The 19,700-nt window shown below is 42.9% G+C and overlaps 1 long non-coding RNA gene across 1 annotated transcript in view; it reads right to left on the bottom strand.

Annotated features, from left to right (window-relative positions):
• LOC115518347 overlaps window positions 1-18,449 on the bottom strand; it is a 35,438-nt gene extending 16,989 nt beyond the window's left edge. Inside the window, exons 1-7 of the long non-coding RNA XR_004343860.1 lie at window positions 18,174-18,449; window positions 15,975-16,052; window positions 10,766-10,967; window positions 10,422-10,599; window positions 7,438-7,542; window positions 5,529-5,588; window positions 825-884 (exon numbers count right to left, since the gene is read on the bottom strand). This is a non-coding gene — a long non-coding RNA (uncharacterized LOC115518347). The remainder of the gene's footprint in view (window positions 1-824; window positions 885-5,528; window positions 5,589-7,437; window positions 7,543-10,421; window positions 10,600-10,765; window positions 10,968-15,974; window positions 16,053-18,173) is intronic.
• Window positions 18,450-19,700: the final 1,251 nt, after the last annotated feature.

Raw genomic sequence — 19,700 nt, forward strand, 5'->3', positions numbered from 1 at the left:
AAGTGCAGTGATTGATCAACACAAGGTATTTTGGGAGTTGAAAGAAGGAAGCGTACAGCCTGGGGTGAGGTACATCAAGTCTGGAGCTGGTTCTTAAAGTGAGTAGATAGATGTGAGCAGAAGAAAGAGAGGAGGAAAGCAGGGAAAAGATTTTAAAGTCCCTCTGTCTATGCAGTTCAACTCAAAGACTCTGGAATTTCATGTGTTGCTTAATTTTAAAAAATTTTACTACTAAAAAGTTATTTGTAACTCATTGGCCTATTTGAATGATATGTAAAGAACAAGGTATTACACGATAATAGGAGGATGAGTCAAAACTTTATTGCTTTGGGAGTGGAACATACCAGGAATTGCTGTAGGCAGAGTGATACAACATATTTTGAGGAACCCGATGGCTGGGAGCCCAGATATGCTACTACCACTGATGGAATTGCCTAGATGATGTCACCATGGTTTTCAGCTTTAATGGTGCAGAAACTTGATTGTCAGCTAATAAGAGATGACCAATCTCTTGAGGCCTAATTCAATTTAAAAAATAAGAGATGGGGGCATCTGGGTGGTTCAGTTGTTTGAGTGTCTGACTTTGGCTCAGGTCATGACCTCAGTTCATGAGTTCGAGTCCCGCGTCAGGCTCTGTGCTGACAGCTCAGAACCTGGAGCCTGCTTCAGATTCTGTGTCTCCCTCTCTCTGCCCCTTCCCTGCTCATGCTGTCTCTCTCTGTCTCTCAAAAATAAGCTTTAAAAAAATAAGAGATAAATTTATAAGCTACAATGTATTCACTAACAATAAGAAATATGAAATTTGCACGAATTGAAATACTCACCCTGTCATGAGTGGTACATTTCCTTCATACAGACATGCTAAATACTTGTCTCCTGGGATCCTGAAATCAGAACAAAAGGAGTTAGCTAGTGGGCATCTGTCTGGTTCACACAAGCAGCAAGGGAAAAAAAAGTCCCTAACCTACAAGGGAAGACAGATCAGGTTTACAGCAGACCTATCCACAGAAACTTGGCAGGCCAGAAAGGAGTGGCAGGATATATTCAATGTGCTGAATCAGAAAAATATGCAGCCAAGAATTCTTTATCCAGCAAGGCTTTCATTCAAAATAGAAGGAGACATAAAAAGTTTCTCAGACAAACAAAAATTAAAGGAGTTTGTGACCACTAAACCAGCCCTGCAAGAAATTTTAAGGGGGACTCAATGAGGGGAGAAAAAAATGAAAATAAATAAATAAATAAATAAATACCAAAAGCAACACAGATTAGAAAGGACCAGAGAACACCAGAAACTCCAACTCTACAAGCATCATAATGGCAATAAATTCATATCTTTCACTACTCACTCTAAACGTCAATGGACTCAATGCTCCAATCAAAAGACATAGGGTAACAGAATGGATAAGGAAACAAGATCCATCTATATGCTGTTTACAAGAGACCCACTTTAGTCCTAAAGACACCTTCAGATTGAAAATAAGGGGATGGAGAACCATCTATCATGCTAAAGGTCAACAAAAGAAAGCTGGAGTAGCCATACTTATATCAGACAATCTAGACTTGAAAATAAAGACTGTACCAAGAGATGCAGAAGGGCATTATATCATAATCCAGGGGTCTATCCACCAAGAAGACCTAACAATTGTAAATATTTATGTGCCCAAATATATATATATTTAAACACCCAAATATATAAATCAATTAATCACAAACATAAAGAAACTCATCAATAGTAATATCATAATAGTAGGAGACTTCAACACCCCACTCACAGCAATGGACAGATCATCTAATCCAAAAATCAACAAGGAAACAATGGCTTTGAATGACACACTGGATCAGATGGACTTAACAGATATATTCAGAACATTTCCTCCTAAAGCAGCAGAATACACTTTCTTCTCCAGTGCACATGGAAGGTTCTCCAGAATAGACCATATACTGGGACACAAATCAGCCCTAATAAGTACAAAAACACCGAGATCATACCATGCATATTTTCAGATCACAACGCTATGAAACTCGAAATCAACCGCAAGAAAAAATTTCGAAATGTAACAAATACTTGGAGACTGAAGAACATCCTACTAAAGAATGAATGGGCCAACCAAGAAGTTAAAGAGGAAATTAAGAAGTATATGGAAGTCAATGAAAATGATAACACCACAACCCAAAACCTCTGGGACACAGCAAAGTTGGTCATAAGAAGAAAGTATATAGCAATCCAGGCCTTCCTAAGGAAGGAAGAAAGATCTCAGGTACACAACGTAACCTTACACCTTAAGGAACTGGAAAAAGAATAGCAAATAAAACCGCAAATCAGCAGAAAACAGGAAATAATAAGGATTGGAGCAGAAATCAATGCTGTTGAAACAAAAAAGAAAGAAGTAGAACAGAACAATAAAACCAGAATCAGGTTCTTGAAAGAATTAACCAAATTGATAACCCACTAGGCATTTTGATCAAAAACAAAAAGGAAAGACACAAATAAATAAAATCAAGAATGAAAAAGGAGAGTCATGACCAACACAGCAGAAATAAAAACAATAATAAGAGAATATTATGAACAATTATATGCTAATAAAATGGGCAATCTGGAAGAAATGGACAAATTCCTAGAAACATATACACTACTAAAACTGAAACAGGAAGAAATAGAAAATTTGAACAGACCCATAACTAGTAAGGAAATTGAATTAGTTATCAAAAATCTCAGAAAAAACAGAGTCCAGGGCCAGATAGCTTTCCAGGGAAATTCTGCCGAAGGAATTCTACTTTAAGGAAGAGTTAACACCTATTCTCTTGAAGGTGTTTCAAAAATTAGAAATGGAAGGAAAACTTCCAAACTCTTTCTATGAAGCCAACATTACCTTGATTCTAAAACCAGACAGAGACCCCACTAAAAAGTAGAACTATAGACCAATTTCCCTGATGAACATGGATGCAAAAATCCTCAACAAGATATTAGCCAACCGGATCCAACAATACATTAAAAAAGTTATTCACCATGACCAAGTGGAATTTATACCTGGAATGCAGGGCTGGTTCAATATCTGCAAAACAATTAATGTGATTCATCACATCAGTAAAGAAAGGACAAGAACCACATGATCCTCTCAATAGATGCAGAGAAAACATTTGACAAAATACAGCATCCTTTCTTGATACAAACCCTCAAGAAAGTAGGGAGAGAAGGATCATACCTCGAGATCATAAAAGCCATATATGAATGACCCAATGCTAATATCATCCTCAATGGGGAAAAACTGAGAGCTTTCCCCCTAAGGTCAGGAACAAGATAGGGATGTCCACTCTCATCACTGTTATTCAACATAGTATTGGAAGTCTTAGCCTCTGCAATCAGACAACACAAAGAAATAAAAGGCATCCAAATCAGCCAGGAGGAGGTCAAACTTTCACTCTGCACAGAAGACATGATACTCTATATGGAAAACCCAAAAGATTCCATCAAAAAACTGCTAGAATTGATTCATGAATTCAGCAAAGTTGCAGGATATAAAATCAACACACAGAAATTGGTTGCATTCCTATACACCAACAATGAAGCGACAGAAAGAGTAATCAAGGAATCGATCCAATTTACAATTGCACCAAAAACCATAAAATACCTAGGAATAAAACTAACCAAAGAGGTGAAAAATCTATACACTGAAAACTATAGAAAGCTTATGAAAGAAATTGAAGAAGACACAAAAAAAAATGGAAAAAGATCCCATGCTCCTGGATAGGAAGAACAAATATTGTTAAAATGTCGATACTACCCAAAGCAATCTACATATTCAATGTAATCCTTATCAAAATAACACCAGAATTCTTCACAGAGCTAGAACAAATAATCCTAAGATTTGTATGGAACCAGAAAAGACCCCGAATAGCCAAAGCAATCTTGAAAAAGAAAACCAAAGCAGGAGGCATCACAATCCCAGACTTTAAGCTATACTACAAAGCTGTAATCATCAAGACAGTATGGTACTGGCACAAGAACAGGCACTCAGATCAATGGAACAGAATAGAGAACCCAGAAATGGACCCACAAACGTATGGCCAACTAATCTTTGACAAAGCAGGAAAGAATATCCAATGGAATAAAGACAGTCTCTTCAGCAAGTGGTGCTGGGAAAACTGGACAGCGACATACAGAAGAATGAACCTGGACCACTCTCTTACACCATACACAAAATAAACTCAAAATGGATGAAAGACCTAAATGTAAGACAGGAAGCCATCAAAATCCTCGAGGAGAGAGCAGGCAAAAACCTCTTTGACCTTGGCCACAGCAACTTCTTACTCAACACGTCTCTGGAGGCCAGGGATACAAAAGCAAAAATCTACTGGAACCTCGTCAAAATAAAAAGCTTCTGCACAGCAAAGGAAACAATCAGCAAAACTAAAAGGCAACTGACAGAATGGGAGAAGATATTTGCAAATGACATATCAGATAAAGGGCTAGTTTCCAAAATCTATAAAGACTTATCAAACTCAACACCCAAAAAAACAAATAATCCAGTGAAGAAATGAACAAAAACATAAATAGACAATTCTCCAAGGAAGACATCCAGATAGCCACCAACACATGAAAAAAATGCTCAACATCACTCATCATCAGGAAAATACAAATCAAAACCACAATGAGATACCACCTCACCCCTGTCAGAATGGCTAACATTAACAACTCAGGAACAACAGATGTTGGCAAGGATATGGAGAAAGAGGATCTCTTTTGCATTGCTGGTGGCAATGCAAGCTGGTGCAGCCACTCTGGAAAATAGTATGGAGTTTCCTCAAAAAACTAAAAATAGAACTACCCCACAACCCAGGAATTGCACTACTAGGCATTTATCCACGGGAAACAGGCGTGCTGTTTTGAAGGGACACATGTACCCCCATGTTTATAGCAGCACTATCAACAATAGCCAAAGTATGGAAAGAGCCCAAATGTCCACTGATGGATGAATGGATAAAGAAGATGTGGTATATATGTACAATGGAGTATTACTCGGCAATCAAAAAGAATGAAATCTTGCCATTTGCAACTACGTGGATGGAACTGGAGGGTATTATGTTAAGTGAAATCTGTCAATCAAAGACAAAAATCATATGAACTCACTCATATGAGGACTTTAAGAGACAAAAGAGATGAACATAAGGGAAGGGAAACAAAAATAATATAAAAACAGGGAGGGTGACAAAACAGAAGAGACTCATAAATATGGGGAACAAACAGAGGTTTACTGGAAGGGTTGTGGGAGGGGGGATGGGTAAAGGGCACCTTAATGGGTAAGGGGCACTAAGGAATCTACTCCTGAAATCATTGTTGCACTATATGCTAATTTGGATGTAAATTTTAAAAAAATAAAAAATTAAAATAATAAAAAAATAAAAAACAAAAGAAGAAAAAAATGAATAAACATTTAAAAATTAATAAAAAAATAAGAGATAAATTTATAAGCTACAATGCATTCACTAACCATAAGAAATATGAAATTTGCACGAACTGAAATACTCACCCTGTCATGAGTGGTACATTTCCTTCATACAGACATGCTAAATACTTGTCTCCTGAGATCCTGAAATCAGAACAAAAGGAGTTAGCTAGTGGGCACCTGTCTGGTTCACATAAGGGTCTGAGCAACATGAGCTCAATTTCCTGTTCTGATTGTTCAAAAACTTAGTCTATTTGGTTTCATATATTCACAAATTCTCACTGTTGGTTATTTGAAAGATGAGATCTGGACACAGAAGCAGGTCTTAGGCTGATAAGTGTGTGGTGAGAATGCATTCTGGAATAGGCACAAACAGTGCATATTCAGGCAGTGCCATGAACTGAAGTCATGCTAAGGCTTCAGGGGAAAGAAATTACCATGGGAGAGCACACGTGCTAAATAATCAGTGCACTATTGGGGCACCTGGGTGGTTCAGTTGGTTAACACCCCACTCTTGACTTCAGCTCAGGTCACGATCCCACGGTCGGTTTGTGAGTTTGAGCCCCATATCAGGCTCTGCACTGGCAGTGTGGAGCCTGCTTGGGATTCTCTCTCTCTCTCTCTCTCTCTCTGTGCCTTCCCAGCTCATGCTCTCTTTGTCTCTCAAAATAAATAAATAAACATTTAAATAAATAAATAAATAAATAGTGCACTGTGGCTATGAGAGTGGAATATCTCTGAATCTGTGAGAGCCAGATAAATTATATTAACATAAATTCAGAGTATTATTCATATTATCCACTTACATAAAATAATTAGGTATATATGCATAGAAACAAGGTATTAAAGTATACATAAAACATTATGAGTGGCTTTCCTATATAAAGAAACTTCTATGGAAACATGAGTGTTCTTTCTTTTCTTTGTGCCTTATCTATGATTTCAAAATTATCCCAAACAAAGATGAGCTACTTATGCAATCAGGTAGCTACTACCTTATTGATAGAAAAAGTTAATTAAAAATTAGTTAGAATTAGTTACAAAATTCATTAAAAATTAGTTAGAAAAAAGACTGAAGGTCTTCCATACTCCCTAGAACAACAGTTATTGGTATAGCTTGGATGACATTTGATATCAACAAGTTAAGACCACAGGAAACACTGTGGAGGAGAGTGGAAAGGGGGACCACTCAGAAGAGTATAAGAAGGGCAATGGTGCTGAGGAATTTGGGCTAAAAACTGGAAGGGACTATTTTTAGTAGAGGAATTTTAAGTGCCCCTCCCACTGGCACAGCCAGCACCAAAAATATTTATCTTGCATGGGATGATCATAATGTGGGCATGAATGATCAGAGGAGCAAGTGCCAATATAATCAATCTCTCATCGGTTAGGAACTCCAGCAGCTGGTCCCAGACTCCTTTGGCGGTTGCCTTGGACACTGTGTAGAACACACAGGATATGCTGTTGCTGCATTAAACCAACTCACTTTATTTCAAGGGCAATCCAGAGTCCATAGCAACATGTCATCCTGCCTGGGTGCAATGGCGGCCAGTCTTTCTGTGCACCCAATCTCCTGTATCTACGGAAGGGTCAGTTGCTAGGGCTCTATGGCGGTATATCGGGGTTCTACCCCCTTCTTGTGCTAGGACCAAAATTCCAGGGGCACTCTGTCTTTCTGTTGTCTCTGTCACAGTGCCTGACCCAGCCCTTCTGGAGTCACAGACACATCGAACTCAAATGCTGGCCCTGCTTTGGAGATGCCCAGAGCTTTCATCTGCTTCACTAGTACTTTTGTCTTCTCAAAGGTGCTGGCTGCTTTGATTCCCTTTCTTTTCTAGGCAGGATAAGGAATAGAGGCGCTGTGTCAAGTGGGGAATGAACGTTCTCTACAACCACCAAATCCCTACAAAGGCTTGTACTTCTTTCACACTTAAAGGGATTGGATGGGCTAACAACCTAGCGATCACAGCTTCCGAGACAACACGTGTCTTACCTGACCAAATGACTCCCAAGACTTTATGGTAGTGCCTGGGCCTTGAATTTTCTGTAGGTTCACTGTCTATTCTCTCCCTTGTAAGTGTATCACCTGCAAGGTGTCCTGCAACAAGCATATCTTTGCACGTTAATATTATATCGTCAATGTCATGGGCCCATTGTACTGATGAGGGGAAGGAGAATAGCGACAGACCTTGGGCTACTTGGAGAAGCCCTTGAAAGGTCCATTGTTGCTCCCTGCCACCCCCCCCCCCCACTGCCATGTGAAGGCAGATTAATCTTGTGACTCAGGTGCCAGGGGGTTTCTGAAAAAGACATTTGCTAAGTGCAGCATAGCATGATACACTCTAGGACCCTGGCCAAGGTATCTACGATGGTGGCGATGTTGGGAACAGCTGCATGGATGGGGGGCACTATTTTGTTCAATTCTCAGTATTCCGCTGTCATCTGCCATGAAGCTTACTTACAGATCTTACTGGGCTATGGAAAGCATGATGGGCAGGAAGTATGATACCCACTCTGAGCAGTTCCTGGATAAGTTTCTCTTATCTCCTTATGCCCCCAGGGAACTTATATTGTTTGACTGTTACCACCCCTTATGGGGGTGGCAGGCTTACCAGTTCCCAGCTGGCATTTCCTGTCAGCACTTATTTGATTACTGTAACTACAGGTGGAATTCAGCAATACAGGTTTGCAGATTGACTTTGGAGGGTATGAATGCCCAATATGTTCTCTGGTATTGGGGAGGTAAAAATATCATGTTCTTGGGCAGGGGTGGAGAACACCCAATTGCAGTGTCAAAAAGACCTTTCTGACCATAACTATTTGCCCTCCTTAATTATCAATGGTGTGAGGGGCCAGGAAACTTCTGATGGTTACCATGTATTAGAGTACATTCAGCTCCAGGGTCTACCAGAGTTTACCCTTTGTTTATTTCTGGAGGACCAGTGAATAGTGAGCTCTATACGAGGCTTCTGGTCACCTCTACTGACCCTCACCTGGAGGTAATCTTGGCTTGCATCCTATGCCCAGGGCATTGGGAGGCACCCACCGTAAATAAGACTGTATTCCTAAGGCCTCTGTTGGAGCAGGTGGGGCATCAGGGATGGTAGAGGCAGATGGGGCAGGTCTGAATTGTTCAGGCTTTAAGGCTTCCCATACGACAACCAACACAGCATTGGGCTGTTGGTCTATCTGTTCAGATGGGATCCCCGCAGCAGTGAGGTCAAACCACATTTCATTCAGGTTACTTTCATAGGATCCTTTACAGCCTTTTGGCTCTTCCAGCTCCCTCTCTGTTTCGGGTCTTTTCCACATCCCATCCTCATTCCTGGCATTTGTCAGTCCCCTTCAGATCAGCAATGAATCAGCCAACATCATAAACGTCTGTCCCACGACTGGGCTCAGCACGGACATCAACATCCCATACCGGGTGCTAGAGCAGACTAGAGAATCTTAGTTTTCATTCCTGCAATGCATGTGGGCCTGATTAGGGCCTTCAAAGACAGGGGCATAGATGATGGTCTGTTTCATTTCCAATTCTCTAAGAATTTTCTTTTCTTTTTCTTTTTCTTTTTCAACAGATCCTGCCTCAGGTTTATTTGTGCAACTAGCACAGAAAGATACCAGCCCCTGCAGATAGAAGCCCAGGGTAACACCAGTCTTCTGTCCTCACATTGGCAGACAGAAGCCTCCATATTAGAGCCTTTATCAGGGACCCGGCACCTCCAGCCACATCTGGGGCCAGAGCCACAACCTGGGCCTTGGTTTGAATCTTGGCCTTGGCCTTTGGTTGGCAGAGCCTGAGACACTTGGCATTACGGGCATGAGCACATTTCCAGAGCATGGGGTGAGTGATGTAAGCAAGTTGATTGAGCTTGCGGCTGCCAACCTTTGGGATCACGGACTTGTCAAGGGCATTGATAGCCTCAGCACATACAGCCATGGCCTTGGCATTACTGGCCTCCATCTCCTTTAGCCCTTCTTGTTGTGCTTTCTGGCAAAGCACGTGTTCCTCAGGAACTTGGGGTCCACCCCCTTAAGAGATTCATATCTTTGGGGCACCTAGGTGGCTCAGTTGGTTAAATGTTCGAGTTTGGCTCAGGTCATGATCTCGTGGTCTGTGAGTTCGAGCCCCACGTTGGGCTCTGTGCTGATAGCTCAGAGCCTGGAGCCTGTTTCAGATTCTGTGTCTCCCTCTCTGCCCCTCCCCGGCTCAACTCTCTCTCAAAAATAAATAAACATTAAAAAAAAGAGACAGGGATATTCATATCTTTGTGACTGGGGTTTCTTCACTTCTGCGCAATTTTTGTGACTGGTTGTGTGTGGTGTGGTTCTTGCATTGGGCAATTTCTATACTGAAGCCCGGAACTCCTGAAGCACCTGGGACCGGAAGAGAAAGAGGAAGTTCTAAGAACTTCTTGTACTTCCTGTAGAGATTTCCAGGGTCCCTGGTGCCCAAAGAGGCCTCCTCATTGGGCTGAGCTTCCCTGCAGGCTAGAATAACCCAATCAACAAGGGAGTGAGTACCTTGAACCCCTGAGTACCATGCAGGTGCTGCCAGAGAGCAGTGAATGTGGTTGATGTTGCTCATTTTCTCTGCCTTCTGCCCAGAGAAATCCCATGGCCCCTGCATCTCATAACTGCGCTAGCCACACCTGGATACTTTCCCGGGGTTTTTTCAGGAACTTGGCAGCTATCCCAATAAGCTTATCCCAATAAGCTTATCTTCTCTCTTCATGAATGTTTCCTGAACTGGGGGCTCCCTGGGGGCTGGGGTTGCTGTTGCTGGGCTTTTGCTTTCCTTTGTGTTTGGGGTTCGAAGGCAGGGGACAGTACATCCGCTTCACTGTTAGTCACCACATCCTGCTCTTCACTCTGCTCACCTCCCGAGGGATTCTCTTTGCCCCCAGTGAGCTACATACAGTTTCTCAAACAAGTGCATTAAGACAACCAGCATTTTTGAGGTGTCCCCATACTCACGTGTGGTCCACAAGCCTCTAATCCACGGGACCCCATGCCCCGCACGCAGAAATTGATGGTCAACTCAGGATTGTTCTGTAGAATGCCTCTCTCCCAAGGCCCATTTCTTTAGCGTCCTGGCTGGCTCAACAGTTAGTTCACAACCCCGTCAACTTCCCAGGTGAAATCTGAAATTGGCCTTGCAAGCAGAAGGAAAGGGGAAACCAGAGAAAGAAGCAGGCCACTCCAGGTCGGTGGGCGGCAGGTTTAATAAACAAAGGAGCTTACATATGAGGCTTGTCCTGAGGGGCAAGTTAATCCCCATACCACCGGTTAGATCTTAGAAGTTTATATGGAGGCTTTACCTGGGCTCAGTCATGTACACCATGCGGGTCTTCTCATCACTACCTATCTCAAGGCCGTGTCCTTGGGGAAGCCTCTGGAAGTGGGGAAGGCCAGCGGAGTGTATATTCCAAGGACAGGATTGGAGGTGAGGAGCCTCCGACTGCCGGGTCCAGCTCACGGGTCAACCTGCAGTCACGTCCTCTTGCTGACCTCCTCCAATATCTTGCAGAGAATTGACAGTATAGACATATGATGGCATTAAATAAGTTTCAGTAACAAACAGGTAATGACAACCTCCCCCAAACATTTAAGAATTTTAAAAACACACATTTAATAACTCATGGGCAGCAGAAGAAATAATAAGCAAACTTTGAAAATATTTAGAACTCAATGATACTGAAAATACTACTCACATCTTGTGGGATCCAGCCATTCATTGTTTATGCCTCTGCTTCCCTCAGGGAGGCTGTGGCGTGGGGCTGTCACTGCACACTAGGCATGTTACTTAGGCCATAGCATGTTTCTTTTCTATCTTATTTATGTTCATTTATGAAATAGAACTCAATACCCATTACTTTGTTATATATATTTTTAATGTTTATTTTTGAGAGAGAGAGAGACAGACAGACAGAGCTCAAGTGGAGGAGGGGCAGAGAGAGGGAGACACAGAATCCCAAGCAGGCTCCAGGCTCTGAGCTGTCAGCACAGAGCCCAATGCAGGGCTCAAACTCATGAGCCGTGAGATCATGACCTGAGCTGAAGTCGGACGTTTAATCAACTGAGCCACCCAGGTGCCCCTTACTTTGTTATATTTTTAAGGGCCAATTACCCTGTTGGATTCTGGTTTCAGTGAGAAGTTGTTTGACAATATATGACTGTTGTAATTTTCCCCTCGTTGTCTGGGTGTCTTATGACTCACTTGGAAGGAGTTTAGGAGTGCCAGTGAATAGGGTTGTATCCTGGACATTTTCCACCCTTTCTCAACAGGAAAACTGGCCCCAATACAGAACCCAATACAAAGTGAAGATACAGAGCTCCTTACTCAAAAATTATTAAAGATTTCAAGCATGAGGACTTGCTAACATGGGACCTGGTGTGATAACACATGTCATATGGCCATTAAGTTGCGTCTGCTCTCCTCCCTCCTTCTAACCTTCTGCTGGAGTTCCCCATTGGCCAAACTCAACTGGTAACCAGAATTCAAAGGGGTCTATTTGCTGAATTCCTGATTCTTGGGGACACAGAGCTGAATAGAGATGGGCGAAGACTAGATCTGGGGAGCAGAAAAAAGATATCCAGCCCAGATGAGTAGAGAAGATATTTATCTCTATCTATGTCCGAATGACAGAAGGTAAAGAAGCGTAAGACACCTTGGGATTAGCCAATGATGACTAAGTGTAGACATATTTCCAATATGACTAAAAAATAAATACAGGGGTGCCTGGGTGGCTCAGTTGGTTGAGTGTCCGACTTTGGCTCAGGTCATGATCTCACAGTTTGTGAGTTGGAGCCCCACATTGGGCTTGCTGGGGTCAGTGTAGAGCCTGCTTCGGATCCTCTGTCTCCCCCCACCCCCTCCGCCACCGCCCCTCCCCTGCTCATGCTCTCTATCTCTCTCAAAAATGAATAAATATTTAAAAATAAATAAATAAATACAAATACCAAATAAGTAGTATTGAGAAGAGAAAGTAAATAGTAACCCCAAGGTTCCAATTGCATCATTGGCTTTGGGGTCTGACCAACTTCTATCCCAATACTGGCCTTGACTTTTAGTAGCTATGTAATGGTAGGCAAATTGCTCATTTTTATTGCAACAGAGTCCGTAAAACAGAGATAATAGTTACTTCAGAAGTTGTGGGCTAAATTAAAGGATGTCCCTAGCACCTAGCAGGTGTTTAATAAACATAGGAGAGTAGAAGAAAGCTGGGGTCACAGACAGAAATGGATGAGTCAGAAAAAGGTCTTTCTAGTTCTGTGGATCTCTGGAAAAAAGGGAAATGACTATTCTATAGTTTTAGAACTCTGGTGGTTAGGAGGTTTTCTCTAATGATACCATAGATGGCTACTTCTGCAGAGTGTAGCCATTTTTTGAAGTCTGCTATTTGATTCCCCTGCTGGACATGACAGAAAGAATAGAGACTTCGCAGGCAGGCAGGCAGACGTGGTTTTAAAATCCTGTCTCCACCAATTAGTAGTTGTGTTAAGTCCTCGGAGCCATAGTTTTCTGTTACAAAATGTGGTATCACTGTAAGGATTTATGAGAGAGTGTTGGTAGTATGCCACAGAAATGCTCGAATTTCTACCTGATCTGCCACTCTTTAAAAAATTTTTTAAAATTAATCTATCAAAAAATATTTTTATTTAGTTTTGAGAGAGAGAGAGAGAGAGCGCGAACGAGCACTAGTGGGGAAGGGGTGGGAAGAGAGGGAGACACAGACTCCAAAGCAGGATCCAGGCTCTGAGCTGTCAGCACAGAACCCAACGTGGGGCTCAAACTCGCAAACCACGAGATCATGACCTGAGCCAAAGGTGGACACTTAACCGACTGAGACACCCAGGTGCCTCCTTTTTTTTTTTTTTTTTTGGATCTTTTAATATTTTTATTTATTTTTGAGAGAGAGAGAGAGACTGCCACTCTTTTTTTTAGTTGAGCTGGACTTAGGAATCAATTTCTCTTGCCCTTCTCCCCTAAAGCCTAAGAAGTTCCTGTTTCCAGCAGCTAGCAGTGTGGTTCTTTTCTGTGGGTTTTACCCTTTTCCTCTGGGCCTTCCTGGCCACAGAAGTCTCAACAAGAGAATAAAGAGAGGAAGAAAACAATAAGAACCTGCATTCACTTCTTCTGCAGGGAAGCTCTAGTTACTCACTGGCTTTCACCCAGACCTGTGTTTAAACCTCCCTGCCTTGGGAATGAAAAAGCAACAGAGGAAGCTTTGTGTCTCCCTTCAGAGAGTACATGAGTTGAGCAGAATGTGTCTTAGTAGGTTGACATTCATGTCATTTGGCAAACAAATCTTTGCAGAAGTAATTCAAGATCTCCATATGAGATCATTCTGGATTCTCTGAGTGAGCCCTCCATCCAATAACAAGGGCTCCTTATATGAGACACTGAGGGGATAGACGTGGAAAGAGGAGAAGAAGGCCATGTAAATATAGAGGCAGGAGTTAAAGCCATGGAGTCCACCAGAAGCTGGAAGAGATAAGGAAGGATTCTCCCTTAGAGGCTTCAGAGGGGGCACACTCTGCCAAAACCTTGATTTCTTCTTTCTGGACTCCAGAACTGTGAGAGAACAGATTTGGATTGTTTTAAGCCACTGAGTTGTGGTTATTTCTTACAAGCAGCCCCAGGAATCAATATAGTATTCAATGAACACCAATTGTAAAGAATGAATATACATACTACTAACAACAATAGCTGCCCTGTATTGAGCATGAATTGAAGACAGCAGTTTCTGGAAGCTGCAAGTGAGGAGCTGGCCTCTCATGTTGGACAGGCCCAACCTGTCCACCTTCAGCAAACCTGACACTGGTATAAAAAATACATTTGGTCTTTGGCCCTGTTCCTGACCTGAGAGTTTCCTGAGAAACCCTGAGAATTTCCTGAGTGCTAAGAGTGTGTTTTGTATGCTAATGAGATGGCTTCTAGACCATGTTAAGATGAGGGCTTTATGCCTGAAAAACTGACCATGGGCTTAGAGGGTTAGAATTTACAGACCTGCCCCCAACCTCTGGCGAGCTGAGAGGTGCCAGAGATTAGACCAATGACTAATGATTCAATCAACCATGTCTACATAACAAGACCTCCACAAAAATCCCTAAACAATGGGGTTTTGAGAGCTTCTGAGTTGGTGAGCACATCAAAGTGCCATGAAGGTGGCACATCTGGGGAGGCATGGAAGGTATGCCCGTGTGCCCCAGCCCCCAGACCTTGCCCTATGCCTCTCCTGCACTGTGCTGTTCCTGAGTTGTATCCTGTACAATAAACTGGTAATCATTAAGTAAAGTGTCTTTCTGAGTTCTGTGAGTCTTTCTAGAAAATTATGGAAACTGAGGAAGGGGTTGTGGGAGCCCCAATTTATGGTGGGTCTGTCAGAAGTCTGGGCGGCCCTGTGGGGCTTGTGACTGGTGCCTGGAGTGAGGACAGTCCTGTGGGACTGAGCCTTTGACTTGTCAGGTTGGTGTTAACCCTGGGTGGCTAAGGTCAACACTGAATTAATTGAATTGTTGGTCACCTAGCTGGTGTCAGAGAATTGGTTGTTGCTGTTAGAAAAGACACCACAAATTTGGTGTTGGGAAGACAAAACTCACATGTTGACTTTTGTTTTATTTTTCATTTATTGCTTTTAACAAAAGAAAGGCACCAATTTTTCCAGGGTATAGAGAACTAGTAGGTCATAGTTTTGTTGGCCTTTCCTAATTTACTACAAGAGTGTGCATTCCTGCTTCACTTTAGTAGATCCACAGCTTTGGACCCTTCTCTAAGGAATTTGTCATTGGAGGATGTCTTTGGAGGATGTCAGCTCTACGTGCCTCCCTCAGGAATCCTGGCCAGTGGCGGGGCCACAACAGCAGAGCAGAGCTTCTGGTTCATTGTTTCTGTGTTTTGGCTTTTAATATGGAGGAGGTGGGCTCCTGGTTAAACACATATGTGCGATTTTTTCAAGCCTGACCAGAGGCAATTACAAAGGCTCACAGGGAAAGCCACCCTCACCACACCAGCCTTGGTGCCCGGCCTGTGCAACGCAGTCTCTGGAGGGGGGCATAGGCAAGGACCCAGGCAGTCATGCTCTTTACCACTATCATTCCTAGCCCTGGTTCCTTCATTCCCAGGTCTCTAAAGTTTTGGCCAGCGGTCTACTTTCGGTGCCTCTGGGGAGGCCTCCTTCAGGAGGAAGTGGAGGAGAAAGAAGCCTTAAAGATACTTTCTGATTCAGTATCCAGCACTTCTCCCTCAGGTTCACTTGACCCCAGAGTCAAAAGGACTGCCAGAGTCTTTTGTTTGGGGCTCCCTCAACAGAGAGACAACCCCACATCTTTGCTGATGCCCCTGACCCTCAACCAGTGTGCTGTCCCATGAGGTAAATGGACGGGGGGAGACAGAGTTTTCTCTGGTTTGGGACTCCTGCTCAAACCATCCTGACAAATCTCCATTCACTGTAAGCCAAAGGATAGTTAAAAATCAAATCTACTACACCGGAGTTTCATTTCACCAAATATGTGTGAAGTGCCTACCGTATTCCAGGCTAGGCTCTGTGATGCAGAGATGAATGAACCATGGTCCCTGCCTTTGAGTTCATGGTCCGAATGCACCTAGAAAGTAAACAGTTCATCACAACAGTGTGGTAAGTGCAACGATACAGGTAAGCACAGGTGTTTGGGGGGCACAGATGATGGACGCTAAGCACATGTCGGAGAAATTTCCTTCTACACTTAGTAATTAAACGGACACAAAACAGGTTCACAAGGGAGAAAACAAATTTAATTTTGTATGTATGGGGCCTCAAAGATACAACACCCAGGAAGTGACCAAAACAAGATGTTTATATGCCTTGTAGACAAAGGAACAATAAACTGGTAAAGAACTACAAGATAAAAACTTTAGCTTGGATAATAATTAATGAAGACACTAAGCAGATGTTCTTTACACAACCCTCTTGGCCTTGAACTCCCTATGTCTGGCGATAAGGATGTCTCTCAACTTCTCGAGGCAGAAAGGAGCGGGGGACAGACAGGAGGGCCAGAGTGTCCTTCTTGCACTGGCTGTTTCTCAAGTAACTTGAACTCAAAATAATCAATATGCCAAAGTACCATATTGTGGGGTGCCCTGCCCTGAACCCCAAAACATAGTTTCAAAACATGGAAGGAAAGGGGGAGGTCAAGGAGTCCTTCAAGAGGAGGTGGTATCTGAGGTGAATCTCAAAGCATAAGTGAAGAATGTGGGAGAGATTTGAGAACAGAAGACCCCACTACTAAACTAAATTATGACTTGTTATTCTTATTAAATTATGATTATTACATTATTATTTATTAAATTGTTCTTTTATTATTACTAATTACTAAATTATTATTATTATTTAATGTTTTATATATTTTTGAGAGAGAGACCGAGCATAAGCGGGGGGAGGGGCAGAGAGAGCTGGAGACACAGAATCCGAAGCAGGCTCCAGGCTCCGAGGCATCAGCACAGAGCCTGAGGCGGGGCTCAAACTCACGGACTGTGAGATCATGACCTGAGCTGAAGTTGGACGCTTAACCCACTGAGCCACCCAGGCACCCCATGGTTTTTTGTTTTTGTTCATTTTCTTCCCCATATCATTTTTCTTCTCATTGGGGCACTCACAGACCGGTTGGTGGTGGCATATGGCATGCACACATGCAAATGAAGCAGATAATCTGGGAGCAATTTGAAGGGGCGGCCATGTTTGGGGAGATGGTAGTTTTGATGTGCACATGGTGGAGACCTCTGGTCTGTCGGGGCAACAGGAGTGGGGCTTCTGGCCATCGGTCCTTGAGGGCATAGGGGCCGGGCAACAGGACACTGTGGTGTTTTGCTGAAATAGTTCTCTGTTGTGACAATCCAGGTATCATTCCTGCAGTCTCCCGAACTCATTTCTTATGCTTTTTCAGGGACCAGGAAAGTCTCCTAATAAACTCCTTTCTTTTTAACTGGTTTGAATAGACTTTCTTCCCTGTAACTGAGAACATGACTGGTTAAAAGGGCTTTCTCACAGGGGAAGACATTCACAAGCAACAAGGCAGGAAGCTCTTTCTGGGGTGACCTGGAAGGCCTTCCTGAGAAGTCTGGGTGGGGGGCTATGGGGCTCCTTGCTCCCATGGTAAGTGTGAGTCATGTGCCCAACTTGCTGCTCGGGACTCACTTTCTCGTCCAAGAGGGACCTGTGCATGTCCAGACATAGCAGCCTTTGTTCTGATGTCTTTCTGTCAGTCACCACAGGCCTCAGGGAGAGGAGCCACAGATGGTGAGACAGGCCAGGACAGGCACAATACCCTCTATGCCCAGTTCCCTGGAATCCTATGAACGCTGCACTGTAAGGACACACTGTCCACGCTCTTTCTTTGTTTGAGCAAGTGCATCAACATACAGAATCATTGAAGTACTGTTGTAATAGCACTGTAACTGGTCTTAAGGGCTAACTTGCTTCGAGCTCATGCACTCCTTGCTTGCTGACCTCAGTCCCTTGGTCTGTAGCTGAACTAACCTACTTTCCTCGAGATTTGCAGACTGCTGACCAAACTTTCCCAGCTGATGAGGACTGCCTACGCTTACAAACAGCTGCTGCAGATGCCAGCAAGTCTGTTCAGGGTCATGTCAACATGCGACTAACCACCTGGGTACCTGCACCTCCCGGGTAGCTCCCTACCCCGCCCCATTTTCCCCATGCCTTCTCCTCTAAAACCCTCCGGATTCACCTGGACAGGGAAGATGGTCCTGGAGATGTTAGTCCACCATTTTCCCAGGTTGCTGGCTTCCTGAACAAAGCAACCTGTCCTTTCCTACCATCACTTATCTCTCAAGTGTTGTTCTGCGAGTGGTGAGCAGCTGAACCTGAGTTTGGAACCGGTTCTCTTTCTGGTAACGCTCTGAAGATCCCTTCATTCAACTCTCTTCACGTCAGATTGAAACCAAAGGCTGGAGAAGTTAAGAATAATTACTATGGACATAGTTCTCTTCTGTTTACAAAGCTTTCATCTATAAAAAGGTCTTTGGTCCTCACAGCACTCAGTGAGTTTAAGCGACTGACCCAAAGGCTGCAAACTCTTGTTACCAGTCCCCATAAAGTACAAAGTTGAGAGTGTTTAGAAACTTTTATGGCAAGTGAACATTGTCGCAACATCCAAGCATGTGATTTTGTGTTCCGTAAAGGTATTGTGAGATCGATTTGAAATGAAAAAAAAAAAAAAAAAAAAAAAAGTCCTTTTACCACATGAGAAATACTGCTCTGTAGCACTTTTGTTCCCAAGCTGAAAGGGTGATTGGGTAGCCTAGGGTCTCTTTAGAGGATGCAGAAGGCTCTTGGGCAATTCCTACTCTTACAAAACATCCCTTCTTTCACAAACTACAAGATCTGATTTATTAGTTTTCAAAGCAATATAGAAGTAAACTCATATTTAGAAATATAGAAGATAACTCATATTTTTGGTAACAAATGTAAATTGTGATTCATGAATCTGCCAGAGAACAAGCCAGGAGCATATCACTTGTGTCTCCATCATGAGCCCTATCTACCCATGGTGTTGGGTTAACACATCAAACAGTTCAATATTGGAATAATCTCCACAAGGTTAAATTGCTACTATTTTTTTTTTAATTTTTTTTCAACGTTTTTATTTATTTTTGGGACAGAGAGAGACAGAGCATGAACGGGGGAGGGGCAGAGAGAGAGGGAGACACAGAATCGGAAACAGGCTCCAGGCTCTGAGCCATCAGCCCAGAGCCCGACGCGGGGCTCGAACTCACGGACTCGAACTCACGGACCGCGGCTGGAACTCACGGACCGCGAGATCGTGACCTGGCTGAAGTCGGACGCTCAACCGACTGCACCACCTAGGCGCCCCAAATTGCTACTATTAGAGCCTGGAGCCTGTTTCCGATTCTGTGTCTCCCTCTCTCTCTGCCCCTCCCCCGTTCATGCTCTGTCTCTCTCTGTCCCAAAAATAAATAAACGTTGAAAAATTAAAAAAAAAAAAAAAAGTATAAGATAAAATGTATTTGAACTGGGATTGCAGTGTATGGTATATGTGTATGTGTAGGGACATGCATAAAGCTTTCTTTTCTATAAAAGTCTAGGAGAAAGATAATGGCATTTTTAGCAAATGTGAAAACAATGTGCTGTGTCTGCAGATACAAGTCATTCTCCATGAATTCTAGACTGGAAATTCTTTTTTTTTTTTTTAATGTTTATTTATTTTTGAGAGAGAGAAAGAGAGAACACGAGC

Source organism: Lynx canadensis, chromosome B4 (genome assembly GCF_007474595.2).
Source record: "Lynx canadensis isolate LIC74 chromosome B4, mLynCan4.pri.v2, whole genome shotgun sequence".
Taxonomy (NCBI): domain Eukaryota; kingdom Metazoa; phylum Chordata; class Mammalia; order Carnivora; family Felidae; genus Lynx; species Lynx canadensis.